Consider the following 25,621-nt stretch of genomic DNA (forward strand, 5'->3'; position numbering starts at 1 on the left):
ACTAAGTCCTAACTACGCGTGTAAATGAATGCAAAGCTGCAATTCGCACAGGGGGAATCCCAGAAAGCCGCAAACCTGCCAGCAACTTAATTCCTCAAAAATATCTCGCTGTCGGGAAACCGAAAAAACACCTCCCACCTAATTATATCACCCCACACGCCACAAAATCCACCATGGTGGACTGCATTAAACTCCCCCCATCTTTGGTTCCTTTGCCATTCACCTTAAATCAGCGTCCTCTGGTTCTCGACCCTTCCGCCTTCTCTCTATCTACTCTGTCCAGACCCCTCATGATCTTGAACACCTCTATCAAATTTCCTCTCAACCTCCTCTTCTCTAAGGAGAACAACCCCAGCTTCTCCAATCTATCCTCATAACTGAAGTCCCTCATCCATGAACCATTATTGAAAAATTTTTTCTGCACCCTCCCTAAAACTTTCACATCATTCCTAATGTGTAATTCCCAGAATTGGATACAATACTCCAGTTGAGGCTGAACTAGTGTTTTATAAAGGTTCACCAGAACTTCCTTGTTTTTGTATGTCCCTATTTAAAAAGCCTAGGATCCCGGATACCTTGGACTGCAGTTTACATATCCGCTGCTGATCATAAACTATGGCAGTCTGCCCACGCGGACCACACATCGCGGAACTGCCGCATCATTTAAATGTCCGGGGCGGACTACCCCCCTCACCCCCCGATGACGTGGAGGGGGCGGGCGGTCCGTCCTCTGTAATGGCGTCAGGCACCATTGTGCAGGCACCAATGCTAGTTTTAAAGAGCTTTGAGCCCTTCCATTTAGTTTAAGTATTTAAAGAGATAGTGAATTTAAATTTAGTTTTAAAAATTAAATTAATGTTTCTAGCCCCTCTCCCACCCCCAATAACCATACAATTCATTCCTTGCCCTCTCCCCCACCCCAAAATACTTACCTTGTGTTGCCGACCTTCCTCCCCCCAAAGTTCATCAACTTTAAACTTTACCCCTTCCCACCACCATCTAGACCAATGAAATTAATCTGATCCCGCTCTCTCCCCTCCCGCACTGAAAACCTTACCTCCTCCCCCCTCCCCACCAATGTCCTGCATCAGATCCCCGGATGGGGATCCGAAGGCACGGGAGTGCCGGCCACCGGCAGCAATATTACTGCGGAACGGACGTTGGGAGCGGTTAAGTAATTTGTTTGTCGTTAACATTATTTTTGCATATTTAAATGTGCCTTCCATCGCCGAGCAGCGGGGGGTGGGAGGCGGGGTGAGGCGCCACCACGAGGCCTCACCACCACCGGCAATATTGGGCCGGGTCTTCCCGGCGTCAAGGATTGTGGGCCTCTCCCGGAGGCATTTTCTGGGCCCCTCCTCCACTGCCACAACCCCCAACGTTGGCAGGGCCATAAAATCCAGTCCCTTATTAACCACTTTCTCAAAAAGTAAAAGGCAACTTGATTGAAACATATAAGATCCTGTGGGGTCTTGACAGGGTGGATGTGGAAAGGATGTTTCCCCTTGTGGGAGAATCTAGAACTAGGGGTCGCTGTTTAAAAATAAGGTGTCGCCCATTTAAGACAGAAATTAGGAGAACATTTTTTCTGACAGAGGATCGTGATTCTTTGGAACTCTCTTCCTCAAAAGGCAGCAGAAGCAGAATATGTTTAAGGTAGAGGTAGATAGATTCTTGATAAGCAAGGGGGTTAAAGATTATTGGGGGTAGGCGGGAATGTGGAGCTGAGGTTACAATTAGATCAGCCATGATCTTGTTGAATGGCGGATCAGGCTCAAGGAGCTCGAGTGGCCTATTCCAGCTGCTAATTCGTATGATTGTATGTTCGTTTGCCCCGTCACCTTCAACGATTTGTGCAGATATACCCCCAGGTCCCTCTGCTCCTGCACCCCTTTTAAAATTGTACCCTTTATTTTATATTTGCATTTCCTCATTCTTCCTACAAAAATGTATCACTTCACACTTATATTAAACTTCATCTGCCATGTGTCCTCCCATTCCACCAGCCTGTCTATGTCCTCTTGAAGTCTTATCACTATCCTCCTCACAATTGGCAATACTTCCAAATATTTTGTCAACTGCAAATTTCGAAATTGTGTCCTGCACACCCAAGTCTGGGTCAGTAATATAGATCAAGAAAAGCAGAGGTCCTAATACCGACCCCCAGGGAAATTCCACTATATACCTTCCTCCAGTCGAAGAAACAGCCGTTCAACACTACTAAAAATATTGAATGAATAAAAGCTTAACCAATTAAATATGTACAACAAAGTTAGAGAGGGATGGTAGTGCAGGTTATGTGTCTTAACTGCAGCTTGTGGGACTTGGTGGAGACCACTGAACTCCGGGACAACCACATCTGCAGTAAGTAGCTGTAACTCAAGGAGCTTCAGCTCAGAGATTGCAGACATTGAGATGCATTAGCGAGGAAAAGAGTTATCTTGATACTTTGATCCAGGAGGCAGTCACACCCCTTAGGTTAGGTAGTGGTACAGGTCTGGTTAGTTTTAAGAGACAGGGGGGTATGACTGTGAGTCAGGCAGGTAAGGGAAGCCCAGGGGTAGACCTGGAGGAGCCTCAGCCTTTGCCCTTATTCAACAGGTACGAGGTTCTTGCTGCCTTTGTGGATGAGGGCAAAGTCTGCAGGGTGGATGAACAAACTGACTATGGCACCATGGTACAGGAGGCCATTCGAGTGGAGGGAATGAAAAAGAATGCGGAGCTGGTCGGACAAAGTATAGTCAGGGGAATAGATACTGTTCTCTGCAGCCACAACTGAGAGTTCCAAGAGCTGTGTTGCCTGTCCGGTATCAGGGTCAGGATATCTCCTCATGGCTGGAGAAGAACTTGGAATGGTGGAGGAGGATCCAGTTGTTGTGCTCCAAGGAGGAAGCAAAGACAGAGGAAGAACGAGGACTGAGGTTCTGCTGAGAGAGTCTAAAGAGTTAGGATTGAGGAACCAATTAGGAAACAAACTATTTTAAATCTATTATTGTGCAATGAGAAAAGGTTAATTAATAACTTTATAGTAAGGAGCCTTTGAGAGTGATCGTAATATGGTAGAATTTTATATAGAGTTTGAGAGTGATTTAGTCAAGATCGAAACTAGGTTTTTAAATCTGAACAAAGGAAACTACATAGGTTTGGGGGGGGTGTCTGGCTAAGGTAGATTAGGAAACTTGATTAAATAATATGACAGTAGATAAGTAATGGCAAACATTTAAAGAATTGAAGAATTTGCAACCAAAATACATTCCCTTAAGGAACAAAAACCTCATGGGAAAAGTGATCTAACCATGGCTAACAAAAGAAGTTAAAATAATATTAGATCAACAGAAGAAACTTATAATGTTGCCACAAAGAATGTAGAAAGCCTGAGGATTGACACGATTTTAGAAACCAGCAAAGGATGGCAATGAAATTGCCAAAGAAAGAGAAAATAGAACAATACTAAACTGGCAATAGAAATAAAAACAGATCGTAAAAGCTTGTATAGGTATGTAAAAAGGAAAAGATTTGTGAAAATAAATATGGATCCTTTAGAGGCAGAGACAGGAGAAATTATAATGGGGAATAAGGAAATGGAAGAGACAATAGCTGAACACTTTGTGTTTGTCTTCCTGGTAGAAGACACAAAAAGCACTCCGGAAATAGTGGGGATCTAAGGGTCTAGTGAGAATGAGGAAATTAGTATTAGTAAACAAATATTACTGAGAAATTAATGGGACTAAAAGCCAACAAATTCCCTGGACCTGATGACCTACATTCTAGGATTTTAAATAAGGTGGTTGCAGATACAGTGATTGCATTAGTTTTGATCTTTCAGAATTCCCGAGATTCTAGAATGGTCCCCATGGATTGAAGGGTAGCAAACAAGACTCTGTTATTCAAGAAAGGAGAGAGAAAACAGGGAACTATAGGCCAGTTAGCCTGACATCAAGGGCTGAATTTTCACCGAGGGCAGGAAACAGAAGTTGGGTCTCGGGGGGAAACAGTCACTCTTTCAGTTATTAACCAGGCCATATTTGGCATGGAGAAAGGGTCACTGTCCAATTAAGGGCATGAGATGGACTTTTGAAGCTGGAGGGCCAATCAGAGGCCATCTAGTTTGAGAGGAACAGCAGCCTGCAGTAAAGGGTAAGTAACTGAGAGGGTGCTTCAACATTCACCAATATTTTTTAAAAATTAACATAAAATACATAAAAAGCAGCCAGGTCAAAACTGTGGGGAGGAATCCCTCTACAGGGCAGCCTTTGGTTGCAACTGCACCCAGGCAGGAATGGAGGGCCTGCCACTGGGTGACCCCCTTCAGACAGTTAAACGGCCTCCCTCAATGAGTTGTAAAACCAAAGGCTGACTGGAAAATGCTAATTGGCCTCCTTTAACTGCCCTTAACAAAGGTCTTGATGAGCCTAATTGGCTGCCTGACTTGTTTTTTTTTATTCATTCATGGGATGTAGGTGTTGCTGGCCAGGCCAGCATTTATTGCTCATCCCTAATTGCCCTTGGGAAGGTGGTGGTGAGCTGTCCTCTTGAACCACTGCAGTCCATGTGGGGTAGGTACACCCACAGTGCTGTTAGGAAGGGCATTCCAGGATTTTGACCCAGCGACAGTAAAGGAATGGCAACATACGTCCAAGTCAGGATGGTGTATGACTTGGAGGGCAACTTGCAGGTGGTGGTGTTCCCATGCATCTGCTGCCCTTCTCCTTCTAGGTGGTAAAGGTCACGGGTTTGGAAAGTGCTGTTGAAGGAGCCTTGGTACGTTGCTGCAGTGCATCTTGTAGATGGTACACACTGCTGCCACTGTGCGTCGGTGGTGAAGGGAGTGAATGTTTGTGCATGGGGTGCCGATCAAGCAGCCTGCTTTGTCCTGGATGGTGTTGAGCTTCTTGAGTGTTGTTGGAGCTGCACCCATCCAGGCAAGTGGAGAATATTCCATCACGCTACTGACTTGTGCCTTGTAGATGGTGGACAGGCTTTGAGGAGTCAGGAAATGAATTACTCACTACAGGATTCCTAGCCTCTGACCTGCTCTTGTAGCCATGGTATTTATATGGCTACTCCAGTTCAGTTTCTGGTCAATGGTAACCCCCAGGATGTTGATAGTGGGGGATTCAGCGATCGTAATGCCATTGATTGTCAAGGGGAGATGGTTAGATTCTCTCTTGTTGGAGATGGTCATTGCCTGGCACTTGTGTGGTGCAAATGTTACTTGCCAGTTATCAGCCCAAGCCTGGATATTGTCCGGGTCTTGCTGCATTTCTGCACGGACTGCTTCAGTATCTGAGGAGTCACGAATGGTGCTGAACATTGTGCAATCATCAGCGAACATCACCACTTCTGACCTTATGATTGAAGGAAGGTCATTGATAAAGCAGCTGAAGACAGTTGGGCCTAGGACACTACCCTGAGGAACTCCTGCAGTGATGTCCTGGAGCTGGTCCTGGACCCGACCCAATCCTCTCGGCAGCGGTAAGGCTCCGTGGCAGCACCCCCCCACCGCTGCTGGACAACGGGACCTCAATTAAAATATTCAAATCAATAAAATGAATACATTTAAATACACGCCTGCGATCTTGAGGGCCCGCCACGATCTTTGGCACGCTGGCCAGCACTCGCGTGCCTTCAAATCCCCATCCAGGGAAACACGACCCCACACTGGAGGGGAGTGGGGAGGAGGTAAGTTTATCAGTGCAGGGATGGGGGGGACGGGGTCAAATATACAGAATGGGTGTAGGGGATGGTGGGGAGGGTTGAGTTTTAAAGTTTGTGCAGTTTGGGGGGGTGCGGGGAAGGTCAAATGTAAAAGGTAAGTGTTTTGGGGGGAAAGGGCAAATAGTTCATGTAATCGTTATTGGGAGGGTGGGATGCAGGAGATTGCAGTGGCTCTTTGGCATGTGGCCCGCATGGGCGGGCTGCCATTTCTGAGCTCGCCGCCAAGATTGATCCCAAGACATTCCTAAGACATTCTTGAATTCCAATCTACTCTACTCTTCCAACCTGTAGTTCCAGCAGTGTAACAGCAGCCACAGTTATGGCTTCCATGGTCTGTTTAAATCAGGCCCACATTTGAGAAGTCCCACCTCTGTTCCTGCCCCCGCAGTGAAAATCCAGCCCAACATCCCAGTCAATGTCTCTAAAGGGAGAAGACGGCCAATGACATTTTAGTTGTGCACCCTCCAGGCCAAAAATGCCATAACCTGTTATTTCAAATTACAGCTGAGACCTTGTAAACTACAATCAAGCCCACAAAATATTGCAATATTTTATGTCTTTTACACAAGAGCACATTCTGTAGATGGTGGAATTTTTGCAGTCTTCAGTCACTTCTTCTGGAAGTTGAGTTGACAGCAATGCACACGGAAGTCTGAAGAAATAGCTGCTTGTTCGGTAATGTATAGGCCAAGAAGAGACTGATGCTGTGTCACAGTGATGAGTAAAAATACAAAACAAATCATGAAGCCAATCAAAATTTGATCTACTGAATGAGCTCAGCTACAAAAATTAAACATGCGATGTTTAGATTTGTTTGCATTCAAATATTGAAATTTGGGCTTTCTTTTCCTTTTAGAACAAATGCCTCCTGCAGTGAAAGCTGCAAAAGCAGAGGATTAGTCCAAAGTCTCACACGTTACCATTCCTTATCATATCTCATGCCAAACCATTGCTGTTCAAAATCCATTAAGCATTCAGTAGTTTTGCAGACGAGTCTAGAATATCTGCAATATGATCACTTGCTGATCCTCTTCTCCACTGTGCACTGAACTCATTCCCTCCCTCACTTAATTGACTGAAAATTCTGAATCATTATGGTCAATCACCGCTTGGATACATTTTGATGGAAGTACCTGTGTGTTTGATCCCAGCTCACCAAGAAACATTCTCATCTGTTGTCTGTCTTGGTGGTGTAGAGAACACTGAAGAGACCATTCAACGTCTGTGTGTCAGCTCAAGCTATTTATGTGCCCTACTTTACCTGTAGAAAAAGTATGTAGAAAAAGGAGAAAGGTTGTTGATTTGCAGAGCAAGTTATGCTACATCCCTGAGACTTCTGAGCTCACAAATTTCAATCCTGTCAAGTATGCTTTGCCCCAAACATAATACTGGGCTGAATCCGATAAGACCACCGCCAAAATCAGCAGCGGACGAAAAAAATGACGGCCCATCCATGCGTGCCACATGCCAAAGAGCTGCCGCGATTTCAAGTGCAGCGGCTCATTTAAATAGTCAGGGCGGGCCACCCTCCCCGATCACATGGAGGGGGTGTGCTGTCCATCCCTGGCAATGGCGGCAGCTGCCTGTGCTCATAATATAAATATTTCAAGGAAGATTACATGAAATTAAATAAATACATCTCTTTCGCCCCTCTCCCACCCCCCTCCCCCCACATAACAATTAAATTAATTATTTGCCCTTCCCCCCCAAACACTTAGCTTTACCATGGGACCTCCCACCCCCACAAGTGCACAAACTTTAAACTATAACCCTTCCCACCATCCCCTACACCCATGACGGTAATTTGACCCCGTCCCCTGCACCCCCCACCTCGCACTGTGAATCATACCAGTATTGCACCTCGTTTCCCCGGATGGGATCCGAAGGTGCAGCAGTTCCGGCCACCAGGTTGAAGATCACGGCAGACTTCAGCCGACAGGTATTAATGCAGGTAATTTAATTTATTTAAATATTTAAATTGCAGTCCCGTCGCCAAGTGATGGGGGACCACTACAAGGCTTCGCCGTTGCTGGCAATAGCGGGCCGGGCCCTGCCGGCGTTGAGGTCCATGGCAGTCCTTATCCAGGGCCACCTTCGGGCCCCCCTCGCCCCAGATCCCGACATCAAGGGCTCTATAGAATCCAGCCCTATATGTGCAAACACATATCTTGACAGTCCTGAAACTGTCACTCTCTGGGCTACCTCAATCCATCTAAGTACTGAATACGAGATAAGTACATAAGGGAGAAAGTAATAGAAGAATATGTTTAATATGTTTCATATAAATATGTTAATTACAGATTTCCAGCATCTGCACTTATTTGCTTTTGTATTAGTGTTTAATTCACTACCACTGTCTGTATAGTAATATGTAAGCTTGGCCCCAAGCTTCCAGTCCCTTGTCATTTTACATCTCCACCCCCTCCCACTCTGACCTCTCTGTCCTCAGCCTCCTACACTGTTCCAATGAAGCTCAACAGCTTGAAGAACAGCACGTCACCTTTCAATTAGCCACTTTATAGCCTTCGAGACTCAACATTGAGTTCAACAATTTCAGATCATAACTTCACCCTCTTTCTTTCTGGAAGGCAGTTGTTGATGATGATACTGTTATTGCCATTTACATCTCCTCTAGACGCTTCTTTTATTTCTTTGCTTGTCTCATTATCATCTCCATTTGCCTTTTGTCATTTAATCTCTCCTGCCTTCCACCTTATTACAGATCTTCCCTTTTGTTCTTTCCTCCCCTCCTGCTCCTCTCCCTGCCTCTGTACTTGCTTAAAACTTGTTAGTGTCTAACATTTTCCAGTTCTGAAGAAAGGTCATCAACTGGAAACATTGGGCTGAATTTTACACAGCCCCAGCAGGTTGGATGGTTGCGCGGGGGCGGTGTAAACTTGAGCAGTAGGCTCCGGGAGGTCTACCTGCCCCGCTCCTGCCTCCGGTCAACTTTATGAAGGTCGGGCGGGGGAGGGGGTGGGAATGGCCCGCCCGCCCGCCCAAGGCCAATCAAGACCTTTAAGTGGCCACTTTTCACCCTGGCAAGCAGGCCTGCTGGAGACGTGAAAGGCCACCCAGCGATAGCTGCCGGCCTTTCTGCGCCCCGGGCGGGGTGGGGGCCGTGCCAGTCGGGCACAGGGTGCCTGATTGAGGGCCTTCCCCGCCTCCTAACCCACCCATGGGACCCAAGCTGCTCCCCCCTCCCCCCAAACCTCTACTCTAGCCTCACCAGGGAAGGACCGATCTCCCTGGTGAGGACCGATCTCTCTGGTGAGGCATGCCCAATTTACCTTCACTCATGGATCCATCTGGTCGGCTGGGCTGCAGTCCCAGCAGTGTCCACCGCTCCTGGTGACGCTAAAGGGACTAAGAGCTGCCGGCCCGCTGATTGGCCAGCAGCTCACTATGGCGGGACCTCCTCCCTCAAGCAGGTGGAAGTCCCGCCTCGGGACAATTAAAGCCTGGGGACCCGTAAAATGCCCTGGCTAGGCGGAAGCGAGTTCGCCACCGACTTTTACGTCGGTGATGAAATCCCATCCACCTAAGGTAAAATCCATCCCATTAACTCTGTTTCACTCCCAACAGATGCTGCCTAACCTGCTGAGTATTTCCAGCATTTTCTGTTTTTATTTTAGAAGGTTATGTTGATAGGGTAAGGTGAAGAAAGGTGGAACTTTAATCTTTATACAGACAGGGCAAATGAAATTGGCAAAGGTAGTCAGGAAGATCAATTTGTTGAATGCATTCATGACACTTTCCTGGAACAATATGTTGTGGAATCAACTAGGGATAAAGCTATTTTAGATCTAGTATTGTGTAAGGAGGCAAGTTTAATTAGTAATCTCATAGTAAAAGATCCTCTGGAAAAAAGTGATCATAATGAATTAAATTCCATATTAAGTTTGAAAGTGGCATACTCCAGTCCCAAACAAGAATCTTAAACTTAAACCAATTACATAGGTCTGAAGGGAGAGCTAGCTGAAGTTGATTGAGTAAATAGACCAAAAGGTATAATGGTAAATAAACAGTGAGAAACTTTTAAAGGAACAATTCAGAATGTTAGACAAAAAACAAAACCTCAACACGAAAGATCCATCTGTAGCTTACTGGGGAAGTTAAGGATAGTATTATATGAAAAGAGGCTTATAATGTTGCAAAGAATAGTAGTAAACCTGAGGATTGGGAGTGTTTTAGAAACCTGCAAAGGGTGACCAAAAAGATGATAAAGAGGGGAAAAAATAGAATGAGAGTAAACTAGCCAGAAATTTCAAAACAGATTGTAAGAGCTTTTACAATATATAAAAAGGAGGAAAGTAGCTAAAGTAAGTGTTGATCCCTTAGAGGCAGAGACTGGAGAAATTATCATGGGTAATGAGGAAATGGCAGAGATTTTGAACAAATATCTTGTGTCTGTCTTCAAAGTAGAAGACATAAATTACTTACAAAAATAGAGGGTAACCTAGGGGCTAATCAGAGTGACGAACTTAAGGTAATTAATGTCAGCAGAGAAAAAGTATTACAGAAACCAGGAACTAAATGCCGACAAATCCCCAGGACCTGATGGCCTACATCCTAGGGTTCTAAAAAAGGTAGATGCAGAGATAGTGGATGATTGATTATGATATTCCAAAATTTCCTGGGTTCTGGAATGATCCCAGCAAATTGGAAGTTAGCAAAAGTGACACCACTATTCAAGAAAGGAGGGAGAGAGAAAACAGGGAACTACAGGCCAGTTAGCCTGACGTCAGTCATTGGGAAAATTGCTGGCATCTATTATTAAGGAAGTCTTAACAATGCACTTAGAAAATCAAAGTATTATCAGACAAAGTCAACGTGGTTTCACAAAAGGGAAATTGTGTTTGACAAATTTATTAGAGTTTTCTGAGGATGTAACTGGTCGAGTAGATGAAGGCGAACCAGTAGATGTAGTACAGTTGGATTTCCAAAAGACATTCAATAGCGTGCCACATAAAAGGTTAATACACAAGATAATGGCACTTGGAGTTGAGGCTAATATATTAGCGTGGATAGAGGATTGGTTAACTGACAAGAAGAGAGTAGAAAAAACAGGGCATTTTCAAGTCTGTGGGCTGTAACTAGTGGAGTGCTGCAAGGATCAGTACTGGGGCTGCAGCTATTTACAATCTGTATTAATGACTTAGATGAAGAGACCAAGAGTAATGTATCTAAGTTTGGGGAAGATACAAAGTTAGGTGGGAATATAGGCTGTGACGAGGACTCAAAGAGGCTACAAAGAGATATCGACAGGTTAAGTGAATGGGCAACATTGTGGCAGATGGAGTATAATGTGGGGAAGCTTGAGGTTTTTCACTTTGGTAGTAAGAATAGCATCATAGAATGGGTACACCTCAGAAGGAGGTCCGTCATCCCCATGCCAGCTCTCTGCAAGAGTAACTTAGCTAGACCCACTCCCCTACCTTTTTCCCATTGCCCTGCAAATATTTTTCTCCTCAGATAATAATGAAAGGCACAATTGAATCTGCCTCTACCACACTCTCAGGCAGTACATTTCAGATCCTAACCACTCATTGCACAAAAAAGGTTTTCCTCATGTCGTCTTTAGTTCTTTTGTCAATTCACCTTAAATCAGTGTCCTCTGGTTCTTGATCCTTCCACAAATGTTTCTCCCTATTTATTCTGCCCAGACCCCTTCATGGTTTTAAGAACCTCTAGCAAATCTCCTCGCAACCTTCTCTTCTCTAAGGCGTTTCTCCCAGCTTTTTTAATCTATTCTCTAATCTACCCTCATAATTGAAATCCCTCATCTCTGGAACCATTCTTGTAAATCTTTTCTGCACCCTCTCTAACGCCTTCACATTTTTGCTAAAGTGTGGTTCCCAGAATTAGAAACAATACTCACATTGAGGCCAAACCAGTGTTTTATAAAGGTTCATCCTTGCTTTATAAAGGTCACCCTTGCTGTTCAGTAACTCTGGAATGTTTACGCATAAGGCTTGCTGCAAACAATATTGCATCAAAGTGGGAAGAGTGGAGAAATCTTATAACCTCAAATGGAGGTGACTAATCTTGGACATGTACATCAGATAGTAAATGTAATTGAAAAAATTAAGGCTGAAGCACTTCTACAAACTAAACTGTGAAGGTAGAGTAGGGAAGTGCAAATTTAAACAGGTATATGGCAAATTTAGGATAAAAATCAGGATCCTCTTCTTCACACTGAATGATTAACACACGGAATGGACTTCTGAGTCGAGTAGGGTACGTAAAAATCCTGGAATAAATTAAGGGATATAGTTACACCACTGTAAAGCAGTTTGGGCTTCAATTCATCACTAAACTTGCAACGTAAAATCCAGATTCAGGGTCCATGCTGACCCTGCAATGAAAATCCCGAAGATGAGGTAGTCTCGTACTACTTGACTTTACAAAGGATGGAATGTAAATCCAGTACAATGATTAATCTGATTTACAAAATGCTTAAGGGATCCATTGCGTTGGGTTTAGTTGTATTTGTATTAGTAGCATTGTAGGACATTCTAGAGAAAGTCTTAGACTCTGGTAAAGATTAATTATCAACTCTTTATTATTTACAGTTATTACATACACTCTCCGCAAGTCACCTAAGCTAGCATCCTTCATGCTGCTATACCTTCTTCTTCTAAGCCTATCTAATGTGACTGTTACATCATCACTCACTGTCTTTGGTATGAAGCCTTTACATCCTTATACTGCACATTGGAATTCCTAGGCACTATTTAAACCAATCTCCTGATTGAAAGACAGAGCAGTGACCCTCACCTCAAAGTTAAACCACTTTACTGATGGGAGGCAGATTTTCACATGCCTGCACACAGAAAGCATTCTCATTCCCAGCATTATAACAAAGTGATCAGAGGTGAGTCCCAGAAAAATGCTGAAAAGGCCATCAACCTGAGAACCAACCAACAAATCCTGTATATTGTCGTGTCTTCCACTACAAAAGGAAGAAAGACTTCCATTTCTCTGGCGCCTTTTATGACCACAGGGCATCCCAAAGTGCTTCACAGCCAATGAAGTACTTTTGAAATGTAGTCACTGTAATGTAGAAAAAGCAGCAGCCAATTTGTGCACAGCAAGCTCCCACAAACAGGAATAATAATAATTGATTGAGGGATAAATATTGGCCAGGATGAGCTCCACTGCTCTTCTTAGAAATAGTGCCATGAGTGGGCAGACAGGACCTCACCTTAACGTCTCATCCAAAAAACAACATCCCTGAAAGTGCAGCACTCCCTCAGTACTGTAATGGAGTGTCAGCCTTGATTTTTGCATCATCCATATGGCATATTACTCCTTTAAGGCCCTGTAGAATGTCTGGCATAGTTCTTTGGAATATTTCCAGTGCTGATGCTACACCAAATAGTAAAAGGTGAAAACAAAATCTTCCAAACTAAGTAATGAACATTGTCAATAACCTTGACTTCTCATCCAAAGTGATTTGCCAAAACCTACTATTCATGTCCAGCTTTGTGAACATGATACTTTTGGATAATTTGCCAAGCTTTTGTCTAATGAGGACATCAGATGAATTTCTTGTGCTACAGCCTTATTAAGTTGAGTTAAGTCTACACAAATATGAAGAGTACCATTAGGTTTAGGAACTGGAACCATTCCCGAGCACCAGTCTGTAGGTTCAGTGACAGGAGAAATGACTCGCATCCTGGTCCTCTCTGCTACCTGAATTTGTATTTACTTCATCTATGGGTGTGGTATCTTCCGAGGCTTGAAAAGACATACTAGTTTAGCATCTTTTTGCAAAGTAAAACTATATTCTGTCTTAAGTCTTCCTAGACCAGTAAACAATTTTGGAAATGACTCCTGGATTCTTGCTGCTTAACCTCTTCCATTTTTCCGATATGATTAAGGTCCATACAAACTCTTCTACTTAAAAGAGAAAATTCTTGATTCTGTCGAACATACAGTGTTTCCAACATCTGCTTTCCCTTGTACTGAAGTATTACCTGTAGCTTTCCTTTGTCTTTCAGTTTAATCCCAGTGTCTAGTTTAAAGTTGGTGATATATCTGCAGTCCAGAATGCATGATTAGGGTCATTGATCTCACCAAGGAAGTTTTCTGATTTCTCTTCTGATGGAGATTATTCGACTTCATTAATAGCTCTATGCATGAAGACTTTTCCTTTAGAACCTGTGAAAGTAGGGATTTTACTTTGGCACATCTTCCCAAAATGACCAACTTTCACGCAGTGAAAGCATTCTGCTTTGTTTGCAGGATACTGTTCACATCTGTGGGTCTTTTTGGTGCCACAGCACTGGCAGGGTTTCATGGCGACTTGCACTTTCCGTCCCAAGTGTACCCTCTTTTCTGGTGCTTCTCTTATAGTCCTGTGCTTAAGGAACTGGATGTTCATTGGAGGTTTCCTGACCCAAGGTTTTTCCTCATCTCTTAGGATTGCTGTCTTCTGTCTACAGACCTCTGCTTGTCTCATCAGCTGTATTGCTTTTTCTAGAGTGAGGTCTTCCTTAGACTGCAATAAATCTGATAGGGATTCATCAGTAATATCTACTGCATTGCGGTCTCATATAAATTCTAATTTTAGATCTCCATCATCACTTCCTTCAACCAGCCTGTAAAGGTCATTAATAAAAGTATCTACCAGTTCATCTGGTTTCTGGACCCTTCTGTTGAATTTGGCCCTTGTTAGAATCTTGTTGCTCCTCAGCTTGAAATAATTATCAAAGGCTTTTCAGACTTCCTCAAATTTATCTGATGGCTCATTAATGTCTTGTCTTGCAATAACATCATCTGCTATTACTCCTATGGAATGAAGTAATGTGTTGATTTGTCCTTCTTCAGACTTGCTGTCAAAGTTTGAAGCAATTCTGTACCTCAAGAATCTTTTTCTCCAAAGTGACCAGTTTTGAGTTTGATTTGGTCCTTCCATGTGTCCAGGCCTCTCTGGTAGCATAAGTTTAATATCCATGGCTTTTCTAAGTGTTCTAGGTAGTTTACTTGCTGTTTTTAATTTTCCTTCCAGTATTGGAAGGTTTCCCATGCTTCTCAGCCTTGCACTGACTCCCGCTGCTGTTACTGTCTTTCCCTGGGAAATGTCTCTCCTATACTAGGTATTTATTTCTTGAATAAATGCAAAATTTCTAGAACACAGCTTTGCAGCATCATTGCAATAATCTCTTCACTCCCTTCCCCTGGAATATCAAGTATTTCCAGCCACTTTTTTTTCCTCTCTTGCTGCCGCACAGTCACCACGTGTAATGGTCCTGCCACATCCAGCCGTGAATGGTGGTGGACAATTAAACAACTAACTGGAGGAGGTGACTCCACAAATATCCCCATCCTCAATGATAGGGGAGCCCAGCACATCAGTGCGAAAAATAAGGCTGAAGCATTTGCAACAATCTTCAGCCAGAAGTGCCGAGTTGATGATCCATCTCGGCCTCCTCCTGAAGTCCCCAGCATCACAGATGCCAGACTTCAGCCAATTCGATTCACTCCGCGTGATATCAAGAAACGACTGAAGGCACCAGATACTGCAAAAGCTATGGGCCCTGACAATATTCTGGCAATAGTACTGAAGACCTGTGCTCCAGAACTTGCCGCGCCCATAGCCAAGCTGTTCCAGTACAGCTACAACACTGGCATCTACCCTGCAATGTGGAAAATTGCCCAGGTATGTCCTGTACACAAAAAGCAGGACAAGTCCAACCCGGCCAATTACTGCCCCATCAGCCTACTCTCAATCATCAGTAAAGTGATGGAAGGTGTCATCAACAGTGCCATCAAATGGCACTTGCTTAGCAATAACCTGCTCAGTGACGCTCAGTTTGGGTTCTGCCAGGGCCACTCAGCTCCTGACCTCATTACAGCCTTGGTTCAAACATGGACAAAAGAGCTGAACTCAAGAGGTGAGGTGAGAGTGACTGCCCTTGACATCAAGGCAGCATTTGACCGAGTACGGCATCAAGGAGCCCTAGCAAAACTGAGGTCAATGGGAATCAGGGGGAAAACCCTCCGCTGGCTGGAGTCATACCTTGCACAAAGGTGGTTGTTGGAGGTCAATCATCTGAGCTCCAGGACATCACTGCAGGAGTTCCTCAGGGTAGTGTCCTAGGCCCAAACATCTTCAGCTGCTTCATCAATGACCTTCCTTCAATCATAAGGTCAGAAGTGGGGATGTTCGTTGATGATTGCACAATGTTCAGCACCATTCGTGACTCCTCAGATACTGAAGCAATCCATGTAGAAATGCAGCAAGACCTGAACAATATCCAGGCTTGGGCTGATAAGTGGCAAGTAACATTTGCGCCACACAAGTGCCAGGCAATGACCATCTCCAACAAGAGAGAATCTAACCATCTCCCCTTGACATTCAACGGCATTACCATCACTGAATCCCCCACTATCAACATCCTAGGGGCTACCATTGACCAGAAACTGAACTGGAGTAGCCCTATAAATACCCTGGCTACAAGAGCAGGTCAGAGGCTAGGAATCCTGAGGCGCGTAACTCACCTCCTGACTCCCCAAAGCCTGTCCACCATCTACAAGGTACAGGTCAGGAGTGTGATGGAATACTCTCCACTTGCCTGGATGGGTGCAGCTCCAACAACACTCAAGAAGCTCGACACCATCCAGGACAAAGCAGCCTGCTTGATTGGCACCCCATCTACAAACATTCACTCCCTCCACCACCGACGTACAGTGGCAGCAGTGTGTACCATCTACAAGATGCACTGCAGCAATGCACCAAGGCTCCTTAGACAGCACCTTCCAAACCCGTGACCTCTACCAACTAGAAGGACAAGGGCAGCAAATGCATGGCAACACCACCACCTGCAAGTTCCCCTCCAAGTCACACACCATCCTGACTTGGAACTATATCACCGTTCCTTCACTGTCGCTGGGTCAGAATCCTGGAACTCCCTTCCTAACAGCACTGTGGGTATACCTACCCCAAATGGACTGCAGCGGTTCAAGAAGGCAGCTTACCACCACCTTCTCAAGGGCAATTAGGGATGGGCAATAAATGCTGGCCTATCCAGCGACGCCCACGTCCCTGAATGAATAAAAAAAAAATGGTGCCGACCTGGGATCCACTCTTGCTCGGGATTTGATTTTCCTGATGCTGCCTGCCCAGTGTACTATTAAAATCAATTTTCTACCCTTTTTAAGGGTTGCTCATCAGATCCCCCACCGTTGTTTGGACCTCCATCTTGAAGCCTGCGATTGCTGGACCGGGATTTTTCTTCACAGAACACCACGCCTCTGTGGTTTAGCCTGAATGACTCTGCAAGCTGACTCCCCTACTCTCCATGCCTCTTCTTCATCCATAGAGCAGCTCTGGAGTTCCTCACAGCCTTTTCTCAAGTTCTGCAGTTCTGGCGCCACTTTTGCAGGTCTGATTTTCCAACCTCCTTTAAAGTTGTTTTCAAAGTCTCCTGAGTGTTGTATGGCAAGAACCATCACTGTTTACCATGTTGTATGTTTGGTTACTCAAGCTAGGAGAGATTATTGAGTCTTCGGGAAGTTTTAACAATAACTTGTTTGTTATATATTAAAGAACTATATACAACTTTACAGATTTTTGTCTAACTCAGCTGATGCCATGCTGCTGCTTCTTCAAGTCTTTCTCTCATGTGATCTCTCACATCATCACAGTGGGAAGTGTTACTTACACTGTCCCAGACATTAACCCTTTCAAACCCTTATACTACGCTCCCAACTGAGTCACAGCTAACAAGAGGTGCAAGGGGCTGCTGAGGTGCCTGTATGAACTACTGCAATCTCTCTGTCAGAAGTATCTGCAGTATTGCTCCTAATGAGTTAAAACTGGTGCTTTACCCTTCTTGCATTTGACACTTAAAGTAACTATAAATGCTGTGTGAACGACCTTGTGAGGTGCACACTAGTCTCATTCATTGACACAGCTACATCACATGCCATCATGACTGTCACTTGCTGCACTTCAGATCATAGTCTGGAGAAGCCTTCTTTGATCTCCTTGTTGTTCAGGCTATTTGAGATGTTGTGCACGGATTCATTGAGAACATTTGGATCTTGCTGGCCAGAAGGCCTCATGAAGCCAAATGAAATGGACAGTGTCACACCAACTGCCCAAAGGAATCAGCTCATAGGTTAAACATTTTTTTTAATTAAATAATGTTTATTTGTTTTTTAAATAAATGACCTCCAATCTCCCCACCACCACCTCCACAACTTCCATTAGATTACAATTATGATTCCATTTACAAACGCAAGGACAATTGGTTCTGGCTTTACATTGTCCACAGCATTTAAGAAAAGGGTCTGAACTTGCCATGTGTGACCTTGAGTTAAATACTCCCTTTTCACTTCTCTGCCAGCCTGCCTAATGCTGTATGAGTTTTTGTTTCACATTAGACTTTAATCATTCCTTCATAAATCATTCTTCCCCTCTGTTTTCATGAATTTTTGTAAATCCATATTTGGATAGGAACCATCCTCAGAGCTGTATTAAAAATTGTCCATTAGTACTCTCTGGTGGAAGTTTACACAATGTTTTCTTTTCAGTAAAGTTACCAAATAGGGAGCAGTATGACTCTTGAAATTATTGTAACTTCCAATTATGTTTCTTCCAAAATTTCAGTATCGTACTCAGAACTACCAAGGAATTTCAAGCTGTACCAAATTTTATTAAAAAGTTCAAGCACCAAAACACTTCATTAGAATCTTAGCAACTTCATTGTTTCACCTAAACAGCAGCAACACCTTCATACATCAATCAGCAAAACTATCTTTCCCCTTCCATTCAATCCTATTCTTGAGACACTGCCAGCTATTAAGTGATCGGCCTGGAGTTTCCACTCAGTTGCATTTTGTTTTTTCACCACAATTCGTCCAAATTCAGCGAAACCTTTTGATCTTTTGCGCAATTTAAAAAATCACAAAACCAGACATGCCTTCAGATTGAATTAATCACCATTGCGAATATCCATTATCTGTGTTCGTTTGTGGGCCTTTGAGAAGGCTCAAAAAATTGAACTTTTTTTAAGTGCAAGGACCTAATAGGCACATTTTAAAAGCTTTAAAATATAACTTTTTTCTTAATTTACTAAGAACTTTACTACCTTACTAATTTACTATGAAACCAACTAGTGTACACCAATACAAGTAACAAATGGTTCTGTATAGGTATTAAAAGTCATTTTGAGTTATTTAAAATCGGGTTACTTGCAGTGGGTGCACTAGGCACTCTGATTAAAATAGTTATTTTTTTGTGATAAACTCATTTTCAGCTGTATTAATCAAACTGAACCAAGTTACCACTCTTAAATATAGTAAGGGATATGTTTTAAGGCAAATTTTTGTATTAAATTGCATTCTCAAATGCTGCCTGATTGAGTTGATTCATGGCAAATTTTACATTTGGTGATATGAGTTTGAGTGGGCAGCACAGTGGTGCAGTGGTTAGCACTGCAGCCTCACAGCTCCAGCGACCCGGGTTCAATTCTGGGTCCTGCCTGTGTGGAGTTTGCAAGTTCTCCCTGTGTCTGTGTGGGTTTTCTCCGGGTGCTCCGGTTTCCTCCCACAAGCCAAAAGACTTGCAGGTTGGGAGGTAAATTGGCCATTATAAATTGTCCCTGGTATAGGTAGGTGGTAGGGAAATATATAGGGACAGATGGGGATATGGTAGGAATATGGTATTAGTGTAGGATTAGTATAAATGGGTAGTTGATGGTAGGCACAGACTCGGTGGGCCGAAGGGCCTGTTTCAGTGCTGTATCTCTAAACTAAACTAAATTTCTCAAAAATAATGTAATTTTTGCCTCAATTTGCGCCTGGATCACCAATCACGCTCAAAGTGGGAACTCTATCCAACTATGTTTGTACAGCTAAATTCTACTCGTAATTGAGGCCAGGTTAACAGAGCTTTTCAGTTCCGCCAATTATATTTAATTCTCTTTTATCTCTTAATAGATACTGCAATGTAGGGAGTCAAATTGGCTGTGAGTCCTGGGAGACGTGAGCCGGGTAGTGATGGAGGGGAGTGTAAATTCATCCCCTTCACAATAAGTAGATTTAATGAATAGGATAGGAGATGTATGATGTTTTTTGCTGCAGTCTTTTGTGTTCTTATAGACAAGAAAATGGCAATTACCAACATAAGAGCATTAGAAATCAGGGAAAGGTAAAAAGCACCTTTGCAAGACAATCCTGACAAATAGACAATACATTCTTCAAGCTCCACTTGAAGAAAATATTTATCAGTTCAACAATCATTAGGAAATCCAAAGAAAGTAATAAGAAAGGCTGTTAAAAACATAAAAGAATAATTGTGCAATAATATCATGAGTGGCGTACATCTTGATCAATTACGATTGCATCCAAAGTCAAATTTAAAATAATACTGAAACAAGTACTTCAGCAGAGAAGAACAAATATACTCAGGGCAGAAAGGTAGATACAGCACAGAACAGCAAGATCAGTGAAAAGGTATGACATTAATTTAAAACACAGTTTTGGACACTTACATCATTCCCTTAGAATCAGGGTAAAACAAAAGAACATCAATTCAACTCCTCCCCCTGTCCCCTTTAGCCAGCAGCAATCCAAACATTAATGATATTCTGGAGCTTCACCAGAACAGAAATGTCAATGGCAAGCCAACTCCTCATTCAAAAAGGCCTTGTACCTACTGTGAATGGGATCTTTTCTAAATAGGAAGTAGGGAATAATCTATAACAAACCATCAAAGATTGCCTTTTAATCATATTGGTCCACAATTTGCTGTCAAAATAATGATGAAGCTAATGGTGTTCACTGTTATTTATGGGAAAATGCCACAGCAACTTCAGACGAGAACAGATGCGCAGTTAAATGTGCAAATCCAAATGTTGCTATCGGAGATGAGTCTCTCTGTTAGCTTCGCAAAAACTGCATCTCGCTGTCTGGATCATCATTGAAATGAATTGAAAGGTGTGAAAATGCTGTACTTGCAAGGAGCAATGAACTAAACTCACCACAGAATGTTAAGTCTTGTCTATTTCAGTCTAAGTACCTTTTTAATGATGTGACACTGACAAGTAACAACGACAAGTATGTAGTCTCATTCTATCAGGTTTTAATTGTTGTTGGTGACTTTAAAAGTGTATTTTTTAAAAGTATTTTTCCTTGTCTCTTTTGTCTCTCTCTTGAACCAATCTTTCTTTCCCTCTCTTTATTTCTCTTTCTGCATCTGATTTGACATTGAATATATTTCCTTCACAATCCTTCTGCTGTTAATTTCACAATCCTGCAATCTGATTGGTTAAGGGATACACAGGTGCTTGCCCTGTTCACTCAAGTCCCAGTTCCTTGGTTTCCCTCGCTGTGATGTTATCAACTTGTTATGCAAAAAATGTAAAACCCAATCGTACAAGCACAAGTCTAATTAAAGGCAGTCACTGTTAGATTCAGTGCTACAGCAAATTATGTGCCAAAATGACTTGGAGGAAGGGACAGAGTGTAATGCATCCAAATTTGCTGATAATACAAAAATAGGTGGGAAGGCATGTTGTGATGAGGACACAAAGAATCTGCAAAGGGATATAGATAGGTTAAGTGAGTGGGCAAAAACTTGGCAGATGGAGTTCAATGTGGGAAAGTGTGAGGTCATCCACTTTGGTAGGAAGAATAAAAAGGCACATTATTATTTAGATGGAGAAAGACTACAAAATACTGCAGTACAGAGGGATCTTGGTGTCTTGTAGATGAAACACAAAAAGTTAGCATGCAGGTACAACAAATAATTAGGAAGGCAAATGGAATTTTGGCCTTTATTGCTAGGGGGTTAGAGTTTAAAAATAGGGAAGTTTTGTTACAATAGTACAGGGTGTTGATGAGGCCACACCTGGAGTACTGCGTACAGTTTTAGTCTCCGTATTTAAGAAAGGATATACTAGCATTGGAGGCAGTTCAGAAAAAGTTCACTAGATTGATTCCTGGGATGAAGGGGTTGTCTTATCAAGAAAGGCTAAACAGGTTAGGCCTTTATTCATTGCAGTTTAGAAGAATGAGAAGTGATCTTATTGAAACATATAAGATTCTAAAGGGACTTGACAGGGTAGATGTTGAGAATATGTTTCCACTGGTGGGGGAATCTTGAACTAGAGGACATAGTTACAGAATCAGGGGTCACACATTTAAGACTGAGATGCAAAGGAATTTCTTCTCTCAGAGGGTAGTGAATCTTTGGAATTCTCTGCCTCAGAGAGTTGTGGAGGCTAGGTCACTAAATGTATTTCAGGAGGAGGTAGATAGATTTTTGAAATCTCAGGGAGTCGAGGGTTATGCGGAGCCGGCCCGAAAGAGGAGTTGAGGCCTGGGACAGATCAGCCATGACCTTATTGAATGGCGGGCAGGCTTGAGGGGCTGAATGGCCTACTCCTGCTCCTATTTCTTATGTTTATATGTTCTTATGAAATCATTATCAAAAATGTCAACCATGGAATTAAAGTCCCTTCCATAGGTGGTTTTGATCAAATGGTTTTGTGCGTCCCTATCTGTAATTTTATCCACTCTTCAGCAAAATTGGAAAATCAGTTGGCATTGACTACAATATACAAAAGACGCTACAATTTCCAAAAATAAATAATACAACGGCTGAATAAATAAAATCCTATTTTGATTACATCCTACTCCAGGATTGTTAATGTTGCTGAGGAATCGTGTCTGCAACTGAATCCATTTTCACATAAAACTGAAAACAAGTGGTTTGGATTACAGATGTGAGGGCAGATAAGAGTAAAATACCTCACAATAGAAGAAACAATAACTTCTGGTGCTGAAATTCCCAGATCCCCAAATGATGGAGGATTTCCACAATGTACTCTCAAGGGTAACTACCAGGAGCATGTCCTAGGCCCACCCATCTTCAGCTGCTTCATCAATGACCTTCCTTCAATCATAAGATCAGAAGTGGGGATGTTCGCTGATGATTGCACAATGTTCAGCACCATTCGTGACCCCTCAGATACTGAAGCAGTCTGTGTAGAAATGCAGCAAGACCTGGACAATATCCAGGCTTGGGCTGATAAGTGGCAAGTAACATTCACGCCACACAAGTGCCAGGCAATGACCATCTCCAACAAGAGAGAATCTAACCATCTCCCCTTGACATTCAGCATTACCATCGCTGAATCAAGTGAGCTGCTTTGTCCTGGATGGTGTCGAGCTTCTTGAGTGTTGTTGGAGCTGCACCCAGCCAGGCAAGTGGAGAGTATTCCATCACACTCCTGACTTGTGGCTTTGGGGAGTCAGGAGGTGAGTTAGTCGCCTCAGGATTCCTAGCCTCTGACCTGCTCTTGTAGTCACGGTATTTATATGGCTACTCCAGTTCAGTTTCTGGTCAAGGGTAGCCCCTAGGATGTTGATAGAGGGGAATTCAGTTTAGTTTAGTTAACTAAACTAAACTAAACTAAACTAAACTAAACTGAATCCCCCACTATCAACATCCTAGGGGCTACCCTTGACCAGAAACTGAACTGGAGTAGCCATATAAATACCGTGACTACAAGAGCAGGTCAGAGGCTAGGAATCCTGAGGCGACTAACTCACCTCCTGACTCCCCAAAGCCACAAGTCAGGAGTGTGATGGAATACTCTCCACTTGCCTGAATGGGTGCAGCTCCAACAACACTCAAGAAGCTCGACACCATCCAGGACAAAGCAGCTCACTTGATTGGCACCCCATTTACAAACATTCACTCCCTCCACCACCGACGCACTGTGGCAGCAGTGTGCACCATCTACAAGATGCACTGCAGCAATGCACCAAGGCTCCTTAGACAGCACCTTCCAAACCCGTGACCTGTACCACCTCGAAGGACAAGGGCAGCAAATACATGGGAACACCACCACCTGCAAGATCCCCTCCAAGTCACACACCATCCTGACTTGGAACTATATCGCCGTTCCTTCACTGTCGCTGGGTCAAAATCCTGGAACTCCCTTCCTAACAGCACTGTGGGTATACCTACCCCAAATGGACTGCAGCAGTTCAAGAAGGCAGCTCACCACCACCTTCTCAAGGGCAATTAGGGATGGGCAATAAATGCTGGCCTGGCCAGTGACGCCTACATCCCATGAATGAATTTTTAAAAAACTGAACAGAGAAAACGTAGCAACAGGGAGGCCATAGATCAAGAATATGCCTAGGCAGGGAACATCCCAAGAGGCTTACCAGCAGCCCAACTATGAGTGCTCCAACGCATTGAGGTACCCTCAAGAGGAGCTGTGATTGCTGCATAATGTGTGGTCCACAATCAAAACGGAGCAAGGGCACAACAACTGCCTTCAAACATCCATTTAGTAGCTATGAAACACTAAAATGTATGCTAAAATTGAAATATACAATCCTTACTACTGCTATAGTCTATGAAAAACATTCTACTTGGATGGTCGAAAATAAGTGAACAGGTTCATTGTAATATGAATGATAGACACAAAAAACTTTACTTTGGTGCAGGTTTAATCGTCCAAACCCTTACTTTAATATCTATGGGGCAGCTCCACATTAGAGATGTAAGGCCAGTAAAGTAAAACTTGGATCATTTGTGGGTATTCATTCAGGAAGTTTCAAAAACAAGAACATAGGAACAAGAATCGACCATTCAGGCCCTCAAGCCTGTTCTGCCATTGAATATTGGCCTTTCACTTTACAAAGTGGTCATGGCATCTCAAAGTCTCCAAATGCCTGTTTTCAAAGCATCTTGGATAAAGAGACTTTAGCGAGTTTTACTGTGTTAACACCTTACAGCCAACACTAGTCGATCAATCACCATTTCGCCCTGCCATCCAAACACTTGGGCTTGATCAGTCTCACAGCTAAGTAACTAAACAAGCCATGCATGAAGCCCTTTAATCTTATAATATGAATAGCAAAATTCGTCAAAAAAAATCCCTTAGCTAAAACAGCACAAAAGCAGTAACATGCAGAGCACAAGATGGTCATCCTGGTGAATAAGGCATTGTAATGAGTGCTAGAATCCTTAGCAGTGAGGATCAAGAAGGAGACCTGAGATGAGGTTGCAGATATGTGAACATAATTGAACCCTACATGAATACAAAGCATCAAGCTATTCATTTGGAGTGAGAATAACTCATTTTTGATTAAAATGTAGCTCATTTTAATGGTTCTCACACTGGTTCAGATGACACTATTTAAAGAAAGAGAAGTTCCCTGGTGCCCTGATCAACTTTCATCTCAGCCACCAGCACGAAAAAACTGGTCATTCATCTCCTTCTTGATTGTCAGACTTTGCTGGTGTAGATTGACTGCCATGTTTGCACAGATAACAACAATTACTCCACTTCAAATATAATCCTCCATTAAGTGAAGCATTTTAATACACTTTGATGTGGTGAGGCACTATATAATGCAAATGTTATTCTTTATTATATAAAATAAGCATAGCTCTATTTACTTATATTGGTCCCATTCTTTATTATCATAAATCTCACTCTTAACATCTCTCTGATATAAAGAGTTCTGAGGCATACTTGGCAAGAATTCGACAGAGTTCAAGTATTTGAAAAAAATTAGTTTGTTTCAATCAGGAAGAAGTGCTAATGGGGTTATCTTTTGGGGTCAGTTACTCACTCAAAGTTTTTCCTGTATTTCCTGGTTTTCTGAGATTTTTGTTTTCTCAATTCACAAGAACTTCTTAAAATTTCTTCAATTAGTTCAATATGCATTTTAATTTCCCAAGTTATTGTTAAGTTTTCACTTCCTTTGATTTCCAGATTTGAGTCAAATTTTACTTTGTGCCAGTCAATGCCATTGAAAAGGGCAGTTTCAGCTTTTCTTGGATGGGTGATGTCTGCTCTCATTGCAAATGGTGCGACCTCATCCATTTTATCCAGTCAGTCAGGTACACTCACTCAGGCAT

The sequence above is a fragment of the Heterodontus francisci genome, chromosome 8, assembly GCF_036365525.1.
Source record: "Heterodontus francisci isolate sHetFra1 chromosome 8, sHetFra1.hap1, whole genome shotgun sequence".
NCBI lineage: Eukaryota > Metazoa > Chordata > Chondrichthyes > Heterodontiformes > Heterodontidae > Heterodontus > Heterodontus francisci.